The sequence below is a fragment of the Drosophila suzukii genome, unplaced genomic scaffold (genome assembly GCF_043229965.1).
Source record: "Drosophila suzukii unplaced genomic scaffold, CBGP_Dsuzu_IsoJpt1.0 scf_6, whole genome shotgun sequence".
Taxonomy (NCBI): Eukaryota; Metazoa; Arthropoda; class Insecta; order Diptera; family Drosophilidae; genus Drosophila; species Drosophila suzukii.
The window spans coordinates 2,015,041-2,023,013 of record NW_027255938.1 but is presented as its reverse complement, the minus strand read 5'-3'; the positions used below and the strand labels follow the sequence as shown (position 1 = coordinate 2,023,013).

General features: G+C 31.0%; 1 long non-coding RNA gene across 1 annotated transcript; it reads left to right on the top strand.

Annotated features, from left to right (window-relative positions):
• Positions 1-312: 312 nt before the first annotated feature.
• On the top strand, positions 313-3,514 carry LOC139355018 (uncharacterized). The gene is made up of 3 exons (XR_011605795.1): positions 313-2,326; positions 2,401-2,457; positions 2,525-3,514. It is a non-coding gene; the product is annotated as an uncharacterized lncRNA (long non-coding RNA).
• Positions 3,515-7,973: the final 4,459 nt, after the last annotated feature.

Genomic DNA, 7,973 nt, shown 5'->3' with positions numbered 1-7,973 from the left:
ATCCAGTTCAAGGTGGTTTCTATAAACAAGAAATTAAAAAAACAAAATTCCCTAATACTTATCTTGTTGAAAAGATTGTGAAACAAAAAGATGATTATGTGCCTGTGCGTTGGCTAGGCTTTTCAAAATCAGAAGATAGTTGGATTCATAAAAACGAAATTCTATAAAGAACAAGTGGAAGCATAGAACAATAAAAAATGTAGACATTGACGTCAATGCGTGAAAATAAATTATGTTTCTTCACAATCACGCAATTCCTATTTTTAAAGTGTGAAGAAAAACATGTACAGATAAGAATTTGAATGGAACTTGATTATGAGCTTGTGCGTTGGCTAGACTAAAAGAGTATATACAGATAAGAATTTTGGGTGGAACTTGATTATGTGCTTGTGCGTTGGGTAGGCTTTTCAAAATCAGAAGATAGTTGGATTCATAAAAACGAAATTCTATAAAGAACAATTAAAATGTAGGCATTGACGTCAATGCGTGAAAATAAATTATGTTTCTTCACAATCACGCAATTCCTATTTATAAAGTGTGAAGAAAAGCATGTACAGATAAGAATTTGAACAGAACGTTATATATTTATATATACAAAACTGGAGGTTATAAAGGCGGAAGAATTTCGAAAAGTATTCAGTCTCCATCTATTCGTTCACGCAACTCAATTTCGGATCGTTTGCTTATTCATTCGATAGTTCGTTTAATCGATTATCAAAAAAAAAAACAAAATCAAAAAAAATTAAAATGACGGCTTTTATAATATTTTTTGTAATACTTTCCCTCTTTAATCCGATGGTGAAAATGGTACCACTCCCCAATGAAATGACTTTAATTGAAAACCCATCGACTTCCAATAATTCGATTGGGTTATTTATCAATGTTCCAAAACTAAAAAAAATCATTAAAATTGACTTAAAATTTGAGATCCTAGAGGACAGTCATATTTTTATGGATCTCATAAACAAGACAAGTGATGAAAGTGAGAAACCAAACTTAAAAAGTGAGCTCGATACTAAAATATTTAATGCTATTAATGGTAGCATTAATGAAAAAGACTTAACAACAAATACAAGTGCAAGCACAGTTGAAGAAGAAACAACTAAATCAACATCTACTACAACTACATCTACCTCAACTACAACAAGTACAACTACACCTACAATGAGAAGGGAAATTCTGGAGGAGGAGGAGGAAGAAACAACAACTACAACAGCAGCAACTACATTAAAAAGAAAACTTCTTGAAGAAGATACAACGAAAAAAAAAACAGCTACAAACACTACATCTGAAACAACTACAATTCCACCCAGTTTTTTTGATTTTAATAGCGAAAATGAAAGTGTTGATCACATAGAAAATAAAAACATAGGAGATGAAAAATCAGAAAAAATTAATATGGGTATAAATGATAGTGAGAGAGAATTTGAAAACGTAAGTCGAGCACCAACATTTAGTAATACGTCACAAGAATTAGTGTTGGGGATCAGTGATAGTGATACAGAATTTGAAAGTGTAAGTCGGGTTCCAATAAAAAGGAACACTACTCATAAATTAAAAAACACTGAAAACATACACAACTCACAAATCGAATTCACAAAGAAAGGCATAATAGAGAATTTTAAGCAAAAATTAGTTGAAAATGAAAGGAGAATAGGAGGGCATATGGATTTAGGAAGAAGGGGTCTAAACAGATTCTTTACCGTCCAATACAAAACTGCTACAGTAGGAGTTAAATGTCATTACAATAATATTTATAGAAGAACACATTCTAGGCGAAGTCTAAGTAAATCTAAGCGTCTGAATTTAAAATATTTATCTAGCCGCCACCGCCACCGAAAATCTATACGCAATACTAATACCCCCTTAGCAACTTTAAGAATTAATTGTTTTGAATTTGCAGAAGTTTTATCCCAAACAGTAATTAATGCAGAGAGACGAAAAGATAGGATTGATTATGACAAAATATTGAAAGATGCTGATCCTCTCTCCAAACAAGAGAGTAAAAGAGAAGAGATAGAAAAAGAAGAAACAGGTTATCTTAGTGATGGTCACACAAATCCAAGAAATTGAAATAGAGGAAGCAGAAAGAATTAATGGGATATATTTAAGAAAGAGAAATTTAGCAGCTCAAATGATGCTCGAATATTTAAATAAAAAAGAAAGTCAGATTAGTACAGATATAATACCAATTAACGATATTAACGACTTCAAAATAACTAATAGTGATATTATATCATAATCTGATTGAGTAGGGAAATATGTTTATTTTTGCAGAATATAAAAATAGAAGATGAAAATAATAATTCGAGTAAATTAAAAAAAGGTGAGTTTAATATATATATATATATATATATATATATATAATTTTATATACTAATAATATATATATATTTTCAGAACTCCAAAACATTAATAAAAAAGTTGAAAATAATATTTTGGATGGAGCTCAAAAAGGTTGGTTGAATACATATAAAATAATATTTGTATATATATATATATAGTAAAATATTTATATTTTCAGAACTCCAAAACAATAATAAACAAGAAAGAACGCTATAGTCGAGTACCTCGACTATCAGATACCCGTTACTCAGCTAAAGGGACCAAAGGGAAATGGAGATATGCAAGCAGCAAATCGAGATTTAAATACGCCACCTACCGGCGGTAGACAGATTTAAGCGTTATGGGCGTTAGAGTGGGCGTGGCGTGGGCGCGGGTCACTCGATAGGTATTGATGAGAAGATTACATTTATGTTAAAGTTTTTATTCTAGCATCAAAACTGTAGGAGCCACAGTTTTGGGCGGTTTGTGGGCGTAAGTGTGGGCGTGGCCCATTGCTGAAACAAGCTTGCGCTGCGTAAGAAGCTCAGGAATCTGCACGCCAAATCTCAATAGCCTAGCTCCCATAGTTTCCGAGATCTCAGCGTTCATCCGGACGGACAGACAGACGGACAGACGGACATGGCTAGATCGACTCGGCTAGTGATCCTGCTCAAGAATATATATACTTTATGGGGTCGGAAACGCTTCCTTCTGCCTGTTACATACTTTCCGACGAATCTAGTATACCCTTTTACTCTACGAGTAACGGGTATAAAAAGAGGTTGGCAAATTTTCTCTTAATTTGTATGGTGATGATGATGATGATGATGATGACCATGATACAATCCTTTATGATGATGAAAATCCGGAACCATATATTCCAAGATCATCTAGTGAGGATGAAACTATTCTTGTTGAGGGTGGTATAGATAAATATGTTTAAACTATACCGTTTAATTTAGATGAAGATAATGATAAATACATTAAATCAATTCCTTTAAGTAATGATGACAATAAAGTGTATAGATTAGAGGGTGGTATAGATAACTATAAACAAACTATACCACTAAATATAGAAGAAAGTAAGCAAATTGAATGTAATTCAAAGAAAATATTGTAATTCTTCTGTAAAATTCAAATTTTTTCATGTTCTGTACATTTTCATAAATTTTAACATTAACCTGTAAGTAAAAGCGATGTTTGTTCTGTTAAATAAAAATTTTATAATAATAATAATATTGTGAATTGTTATATTTGGTTTATACATTACCTTAAATTTTAACCTTTAAGTAAAAAAAGCGATGTTTGTTCTGTCTTATTTACAATTATAGGTTACATTTATTCATTTTTTTTACAATCTAGTAAATTTAATTCTAGTTCTGTATAAAACATTTCAAATTCACATTCATCTATATTTTTCTTAAATATTTCTATTTCAATCTCTTGATAATTATTTCTATTAGGACAATTCTCTATTTCTTTTATTCTTTGTTCATAAACATAAATATTTGAATCCATTTCATTAAGTTTATTTTCTAATCTTTTTTCATCTATTTTATAATGGCCATATTGTAGTGTATTAATTTTATTGTCTTGTATAAGAACCTTTGTGTCTTTATGACTGAGAACTACTTTTTTACATTTAATTGTTGTTAAAAGATGATTTTTAGATCTAATCATTGACATAGAGCCTACCACTTCCTCTTCCGAAAACAAACATTTTTTAAAACTATTAAAAGTTAATTGATCTATTGCACTTCTTTTAACACCCTTTGATTTTTTCACTGTTTTTTCAGAGCTGTCATTACTATTAGATGTTTTAAAGGCATACATTTTTGATCTCAAACCAACAAATTCAGTCATAGGTCTTCCATTGAGTTCATCTTTAAAAAAACCCAACCTTTTTTTATTAGCTTTAGGAAAATTATAGAGATTAAGTAATTCATCAGAATAATCTGATGTATCAAACTTCATCTCAACATCATTCTGAATATCTTTATAAAAATCTTCAGTGTTAATGGTATATATAAAAGAATCTGTATCCATATAATTTAATTGAACATTTTCATTGTATTTAGGTTTGATATAATTATAATGAAAATCGTACATTTTCCATTTCGATAAATCTAATACAGCAAAACCTAAATATAAAGGTTTGTTGTACAACACATTTAATCTTTTCATTTGAAAGGCAAAGAAGTTTTCTGAAAACTGTTTGACACTATGAAAGTTTGACTTTGAAATAAGAGATCTACCACAATGCCTTTTTGGACCAGAAGAATCGGATGGTGAAGCACTTTCCCATTCAGTAATTAATTTAATATTAACGCGCCTATCGACATTTTCCATTGTTTTTCCGTAGACAGCATTATTTAAAAGTTTAAAAAAATCTTTTTCAAATGTATTTTTTGCATTAGTTCTATGGAATGTATTCAAATCAATATATGTTTTTAGCCAAGGCTTCTGAAAGAAGCGAAGACCTCTATGAATTTTTGTTAGAATTAATCCATTTTCTATACACTGTTGAAGATTTTTATAATGAATTATATATTTTTCTTTATACCTTAAATCAGCAATTAATTTTTTTATTTTGTCTGACTTTGTTGGTAACTGATTATTACAACAAATTGGAAGATCATTGTGTTTATTGTGCAATTTTAAAGGATATTTTAAATCTACCTCAAAAATGTATCCATATTCACTATCATCTGCAATCTCTGTAATGTTTATACTATCAAGTTCCCTTGAAATCCATTCAAAACCTCCATATGGTTAAGATTGTGACATAGCCCAAACATATAAATTATTTGCATCCAAATAAATCAAATATGATGATTTTTGAGTACTATCAAAATTCTCAATTATTATTTATTTATTATTTGCTTTAGCATATCTACATGTACATTGTACTAAGCCACCACGAATACCACTTTAAATAAATTTATACTGATCTATATCAGTTAATAAATCTAATTCAATTTTAGTACATTTTAACATAGCTTCCCATGATAATCCTGGTGTAGTGAAAAAATGTGCTGGATCAAGTGAATACATTTTAGTACAAAGTCTTCGAAAGTTTTCAAAGACATCAGACATTAATAAAACTTCTGTTTTTAAATATAGTTCTAAATAATCTTTAAGATTATTGCAAGAAAACTCATTCCATACATTTTGTGCGTGAGTATAATTTTCAGTTGAACATTCATTTTCGGTTAAGGAACTATAGAAAGCTTCTCTAGGAGGTAATTTACTTTCATTTAATTTCTCAACTGAATCTAAATATTCATATGGAAATACACCCTTTCTTCGCATTAAGTTGAAATGATTTTCATTAGGGAAAAATGATCTTGTTATATACATTTGTTCACTATCTAGATTTGAAGCTAATGTATCTAATGCATAAATCGAAACGAATCTAGAAAACGGATTTCAAAGTTATCACCATTACTTAAAGTTATAATTTTTGAAATTGATATATATTGTTCCTTATTTAATGGAATTACCTTTATTTCACCAGGTATGATTGCCAAATCTTTAATAAATAGATGGCAATCATACCTGGTGAAATTGTGGAAGAAAACAGGAATACATTTTGGAACTTTATATTTTAAATTGCACTCATTATGTGCTGCCCCCCTAAATTTTCCTGTGAAGTGACAGTGATCCCTAACTCTATCCAATAAAAGAGGAGTGTTGCATATATGACAATTATTAGATTTTTGGAAATCATCTTCTTCAACATCTGACATTATTATAGAAACAGGTTTTGAAATATAGTTTTCATATATAAAAGTTAAATTTTCTAATAGAGATAACAGGAAATTCATTCCCGAGTTGAATATAGTTTCTAAAACAAACTTATTTAAACTGTTATCATGTGCACACTTTATATAGTATGAATATGAAACAGGTCTATGTATATTTATAATATTTAAATTTAATGTATCGTTTTTATTAATTGGTTGAAGGATGCATTCAAAGTCAGCGTAAGCTGTGAATGGGACCATCACTTCCTTTTGAATATTTGTGTACCGTAAAGTGGCATCCTTCATGTTGGGTAAGCGTGAGACTTTTTTCCCACAGACTTCTGAATGCCGGTTGGCAGCATCTTCACTTAATGAGTAATTTAAGCAAATTTGACAGAACCATTTTTTTGATTTGTCTCTCGAAACTTGAGAGGAAACCAAACTAAAACAAGGAAGAACGCTATAGTCGAGTACCTCGACTATCAGATACCCGTTACTCAGCTAAATAGAGATATGCAAGCAGCAAAGCGAGATTAAAATGCGCCACCTACCGGCGGTATACAGATTTAAGCGTTATGGGCGTTAGAGTGGGCGTGGATCAATCGATAGGTATTGACGAGACCAATACATTTCAGTTGAAATTTTTTATCTAGCATGAAAATTTTGGGCGTCACAGGTTTTCGCGGTTTGTGGGCGTTAAAGTGGGCGTGGCAAACTTTTTTTTGGGTCAATCGATAGGTATTGATGAGAACAATACATTTCAGTTAAAATTTAGGAGCCACAGTTTTGGGCGGTTTGTGGGCGTTAGAGTGGGCGTGGCACTCTGCTGAAACAAACTTGCGCTGCGTAAGAAGCTCAGGAATCTGCACGCCAAATCTCAATAGCCTAGCTCCCATAGTTTCCGAGATCTCAGCGTTCATCCGGACGGACAGACAGACGGACAGACGGACAGACGGACATGGCTAGATCGACTCGGCTAGTGATCCTGATCAAGAATATATATACTTTCTGGGGTCGGAAACGCTTCCTTCTGCCTGTTACATACTTTCCGACGAATCTAGTATACCCTTTTACTCTACGAGTAACGGGTATAAAAAGATAAACACAAGAAAAAAAATTTTTTTTTTAAAGTATGAAAGCAAATAAATATTATGAAATTTAAAAACAAAAACGAAAACAAGATATAATAATGATATGATAAAACAACTTACTTTGGGAGATTTTTAATCTAAGTATAGTGTGCTTTACATCCTTCCTCCAGTATCAACATATTTATATAATTTCTCCTCACTTCAGGGGAGTAAAATATAGGTCCGAATATAACTCCATCGTCGAACCCGAAAAGTGTAATATTTATATCTTTATTTATTTCCATAAATTTCGATATATCCGCAGGCTTAAGTGGAAATTGCAATCCAGTGAAATTTAGTGTGATCCCATTGACTTGAATGACTTCATCATTTATATTGACTTTATAGGTTGTGCATCTGTTCTTATTTAGATTACTTAATGCTGCGATTAAGCTCCATTTAAAACAATATTCATAATCTGTGTTTTTTACATTTATAATAGTTTTTTTAGCTTCTAAACAAGAGGGTAGTTTTATGTAAGATGATCCTCTTAAAGGTGAATATTGATTAATATTCATCTCCAATCGAATGAGATGAAGCAAAGTCCATCCACTATCCCTTTCTTGGAATTCTTCCATCCTCGCCAAATTTTTTCCATGTGTTCCTTATATTCATTTTCTATATTGGAGTAGGCACTAATTATTGTCATCTTACTTTGAAATGACTTTATTTCAATGCATTCCTTTTCTTCCTTCAAAAGTCCTTACTCTCCAAAAAGTTCAAAATTTATTTTCACCGATGAATAACTTTCCAACAATGAATACAAGTGAGG